This window comes from Chaetodon trifascialis, chromosome 7, assembly GCF_039877785.1.
Source record: "Chaetodon trifascialis isolate fChaTrf1 chromosome 7, fChaTrf1.hap1, whole genome shotgun sequence".
Taxonomy (NCBI): Eukaryota; Metazoa; Chordata; class Actinopteri; order Chaetodontiformes; family Chaetodontidae; genus Chaetodon; species Chaetodon trifascialis.
In genome coordinates this window covers 24,625,274-24,630,607 of record NC_092062.1, presented here as the reverse complement: position 1 = coordinate 24,630,607, position 5,334 = coordinate 24,625,274, and the positions used below count along the sequence as shown (strand labels likewise).

General features: G+C 37.9%; 1 long non-coding RNA gene across 2 annotated transcripts; it reads left to right on the top strand.

Annotated features, from left to right (window-relative positions):
• Positions 1 to 356: 356 nt before the first annotated feature.
• LOC139334455 (uncharacterized) lies at positions 357 to 4,284 on the top strand. 2 transcript variants are annotated; one of them, XR_011602377.1, is made up of 6 exons: positions 357 to 543; positions 1,938 to 1,955; positions 2,282 to 2,311; positions 2,559 to 2,603; positions 2,860 to 2,916; positions 3,656 to 4,284. It is a non-coding gene; the product is annotated as an uncharacterized lncRNA (long non-coding RNA). The 2 variants fall into 2 exon arrangements; XR_011602378.1 differs by having other exon boundaries at positions 362 to 543; positions 2,556 to 2,603.
• The last annotated feature ends 1,050 nt before the right edge of the window (positions 4,285 to 5,334 follow it).

Sequence of the window (5,334 nt, the reverse complement as noted above, 5' to 3'; positions counted from 1 at the left end):
ACTATATCTGTGAAAAAGATTCAGTGGAATAAAAGTACAGTGTCTCCCTCAGAAAGCACACGTCAGTATAAATTACTTGGGTAAATGCACTTTGTTGTTAGTTATTATGATTACTACATGTCTTATGACAAGATATTTAGCCATGGCGAGATTTGTCAGCACAAAACTTTGGTCAATGAGGTTGAAAGTCCGAAAGCGATGCGGTGAACTGGATCAACTCTTCGTTACAGCGCCCCCCCGCGGCACCGGTCAGCATCGTTCCAGGCTGCTTCCTGCCTCTTTAACAAATGGGTGGTGCCTTGAATCACGTGGCCTATTCTCATCCAATGACAGGCATCGACATACAAAACTGGTTCAAACCGGTTTCGTTCTTATATTTCAGTGTATAAACTACAAAAACATTCTTTTGCATTATACATTCGCCATTTTACTCAGCGAGCGACCGGTTGTCGTCTGTTATCTCTCCGGGGAAAAAGCCCGTTTTGTGGTTATATTTTGTGAGCTTTCTGGTCATTTCCTGTCAACAACATGGGTAAAGCAAAGGTAAGATATTTATTTTATTTTAACTTTTAAGTCGGTGCATTAGGTTCGTGTTTTTAACTTGGGGTTAACATTAGGTTGCGTTTGATATTTCTGCATCAGAGGAACGTCATCATGCCGAACTAACAGTACTGTTATAGCGATGGTGGTCCGGCAGGAGAGACCTGCTCGGGCATCCTCCCATTCGTCGAAAACAAGTTTGTACTGTAGGTAGTGACGTGAAACTATCCCTTAATCAGTTAAACACGACGGAAAATGTACGTAGTTATATTTTCACGTCCTGCGCCAAAGTTCTGACTCGTGCAACCGTTGACATTGCGTTTTGCAAAATGTCTGGCTGTTGGGCTTTTCCCTCGTTGACAGTGGGCTTGGGGGGTGGGGGTCTTGACAGGTTAAACGCAGCAAACTTTCGATACACGGCGCAAATGCGTCGCTATCAGGTTAACGTGAATGCACAACTTATCATCTAAATTAAGAATGTTTATTTAACAAACAAGCGAAACAAGTTCAAGCACAACCTGTAAAATTGAGGAAGGAGTTGGGGGAGGGGAGGTGGCTGGCTTTTTTTTTTTTTTTTTTTTTTTTTCCCTCTCCACCGTCTGTTTTGAATAAGAAAAGTCAGGCTCGTTCACGCAGGTTGATTCAAATCAGGTTCAATATTTCGGCCTCCAGTTTGCACGTAATCAACAATGGGTTTAAAATACCGAACTCTGTTGTCATTACCGTAAGTGACACCAGTACGTAACGTTATCAGTAAATTAAAAAAAAAAAAAAAAAAGCGATGTGAATTGTTTAACTGTCAATATGGTGTCCTGTATCCTGGTGAAAATTACATTTTATTAAAACTAACGTTAATTTTGCGCGTTGCAATTGCGCATTTGTCGCGGATTGTAACGTTATTGTTTAGTGTGTGTGTGTGTGTGTGTGTGTGTGTGTGTGTGTGTGTGTGTGTGTGTGTGTGTTTTTAACATATTTAGGGGGCGAAATGTTATAAAATACAAACGGTTTCTCGAGGAAGTTTCACCTTGAATGTAACTTTAAATAGCTGCAATCTCCGCAGTGTTCGGTTGCATTTATTATGCGGTGCTAGCTCCAGATTAGTGAAGGAGTAATCTTATCAGTTTCACAACAGCTGTGTGTCGGCGCGCACTGATACAAAACAAAGGAAGCTGTCAAGGCGCCAAGGCGCTGTCATGGTGACGGAACTGCCCACATTTGAATTCAAATAAGCGCGGGAAGGCGGTCAAAAACAGCTTTTAATTTGGCTTTTGATCCTGTGGTCATTTTCTGTCAGTACGACATCATATTTCCATTTTAAGATTACAGTGTTGTCATTATGAGACCAAATGCTGTGTATAGTTCAAACTGTAATGTGTTTTTGTTTTTCTCTCTTTCAGCAAAACGTCTCCACTGAGGTTTGTAAAAATAACCGATGATTCATGTGACATTGATCCTCTGTTATTGCAAGAATATTGAACACCTGCACATTCCCAGAAAGCGATTAACATTGTTTTTTTGCTTTTTCAGTACATTGATAGTTGAGATTTGTGGTCAAGTGCTGCTTTTAATTAAATTTTACTTAGAATTCAGTTTTCTTTTTGAAGTAATTTTGACAAAACAAACTGTGTGATGCCCATTTTAGGGCTGTGAGTATCATACTTAAGTAGGGTCATATGTTAAATTAAGAAGGTTAGTTACCTCTGCAATTATTACTAAGACTTTCTTCCTCCCATCTCAACAGGAAAGAAGAACTTCCAAGCGGCTGGCCAAGGTGAGCTTCAGTCAGTCATTGGAAAAGACAACTATCTTTACTTTGTGATTAGTCTTATTCCTCATCCAGAACTTAGTTGTTTCCTAACAACAGCTTCTTCTGACGATTACCCTAAGCCTTGAAGTTGAAACGTTCATAAACCTATCAGCTGTCTGTTTGCATAGATGCATGCTACATACTGTCATTTTATTTAAGTGTCATAATATTCTATCTCTCACTGTTGTGTGAACTGTTTCTTGTTTAGCAGAAAGGTAAAGAGGTACCAGTGGAGAAGAAAAAGGTTGCTGCAAAAGTATGAAACTGACACGACACAACACAAACAGAACATCTCCATATTGTGTGTCAAATGTGAAGCTGATTCATGGCCTTGAGTTACTTGAAGGGAAATTAAGTTTGCCCTAGTTCCGGGGCAAATGGGAAAACACGTTTGAGAACCAGTTTAGATATTTTGGTGCACTTGATTTTGCTTATTATTCTGAAGCATGTAATTATTATGTGATGGCTGGAGAGCTCTAATCTGTTAGTAACCAAATGTCTTGCATTTGCAGAAGGCACCCAAAGCAAAGAAGGCCAAACAAGCTGAAAATGGGAGCGCCAAGGCCGAGGTTTGTTTCTGTTATAAGAAAACACTTCTATTACAAATCTTACACAACAACAGTTTGTGCTGTTTAACGAATGAATAATTCACGTGAGCTAATTAACAGAAGATACTTTTTAATTTTTGTTTTTAATCCTCCTGTCTCAAGAGCGTTAAGAGGACGAGAACAAATATTATTAATGTGATAAACTAACACATGAACATGAAGGAATGAATTCAGTATTTGTAGGCTCCTCAATACTAAAACTCAGCTGCCAGCTTGCCGTTAAACTTTGCCTTTAATTTCTTTTGTCACTGTAACTTCACGTTCATTCTAATTCAGTTATATTCAGTTTTAATTTGAGGACACACAAGTTAAAATCTCTCACCTCTTTATAAGCGATTAGAAAATCTCACGGTCCTGTGAGCAAAACCTAGAATTATAAGCTAAAATATACACACTGCCAATCAAAGGAAGACTCTGGAAAATGAAGTTGTGATTGGTTGGTGCACATATTGTTTGTCAATAAAGGCAAATGGCAAAATGATTTTTATGACTTAATAACTAAGCTTTTCCATTTTATTTGGTATTGAAAGGATCTGGAAAGGCTTTCTGACAGGATGAAACTTGCAGACGCCCTGTAATATACTAAATGTGATAAAATGGATGAAATCGGATGATGACGATCACTGTGGAGGGGTGTTCTGTCATACTTCTGAAGTAAACGACATAAATAACGTGTCGCTGTCTTACTTTCTGTCCCCAGGAGCCAAAGGCCGAAGCCACCGAAGCCAAATGAATAACGGTTCATGTGCTCACTCTGTGTACTTGGTGATTGTACAGTTTTAAATAAGTATTTTTTACCAAGTTTTATATTACAAATGTCATTTATAGGTTTGTTTTGGGCTTGCACTTGATGTAACAAAAGTTTGTTGTCACATTCATATCCATTTAAAAATGAATACCGTCCATATCGTGGATGTGGCAGTTTAGTCTAATTCTGTTTGTTTTTTAAACTGCTGAGTAATACATATTTTCAACAAGTTGGATTCTGAATCTAATTTTAAACATGATAAGGCAGCTAAAGCATATCGTTAAAATTTGAGGGAGAATAGGAATTTTGCCTTTGATCTCCTTATATTTTAATGTTAAACTAATAAAACATCGCTTACCAAATGCTTTGAAACACTGTATGTCGGCATGAGATCGAGTCATTGAAAAGGCCACAGAAGGAAACTCATTAGGTCAAAAGTCTCATACATCCTTAAAAGGTATGATATGATGTGAACCTGGTCATCATGAAAAGTTAAGTTATGTTTCTGTTTGGGGAAAAGGAAGCTTTTCTGACTTCAATGGTTGATCTAAATGTTCTTGAATAAAAATTGTCAAAATGTCTTCTCTTGCACTTTGTTGTTACACAAAATCTCAAAGAATGCACAGTAGCCTTATTTCATACAGATAAACTGACCGTCCAGTGTCCCTTCATGTGGGGGCCAACCACTCGTCCCCAAGCCCACTGCAGGGTCCTCCATCTTGGCAGGCAGGACATCCATTTTAACGTAATTCTGACCTGCTTCAAGCGTCAGCTTTTATTTTCAACCTGCTGATGTGGAAACATCATATTTTCACATCATTTTTGTCCAAAGTGGATTTCTTCTTCAGAAATGTAGAAATGTACTTTTATGTACCAAAGTTTCCTTGGAAAAGATATAAATCCTTCAGCTAAGTAGAAGTAAAAGTCCTACCTTTGAAAGATCACTTTGGTCAAACTGAAGTGTTGAGAACAAAGTGACAATTACGTAAAAGAATCATCTTTTTTGATCGTCTTAAGTTTTTAATGTACTGATGCTACAAGAGGAGTTCATGTAATCCAGGGTGATAAATAAACGCATCAAATCTTATGAGCTGTTCAGTCTATGTGCTAACAGATGATGAGTGGTGCACAAGTCCAGTGTTTCCCTCTGAAATAGTGGAGGGGATTTTTTTTAGCAGGTGGAAATATCTCAGCAATAATCAATAATCATGAGTTTGTCCAATTCATACACAACAACAGAGACACTCATACCAACCATCCTCTTCATGGTCTCTGTTGGACTTGATGAGCAACAACTGAACACAATACATATAGTTTCTACTGTATGTTATATAATATATATACATACAATGTTCATACTATACTTAATGATCTTACTCTGAGCTTTGCTGCTGTACTTCCTTTATATGATAGTATAATATACAGGTGTATGCCGTCATGTTGTTCTTACATGTACTGTGCTTTGTTGCTACTCATCACACCTCTATGAGACTTTGCATTTGATGGTATGGCTGTGTAAGATCAAATCTGACAGCTCGTGTGTCCTGTAGCTATGTGTAGCGCTATTGGTTGTAAGTTTTATAGTTACTATTTTACTCTATGCTTCTTTTTATTGGATATACTTGTAATTA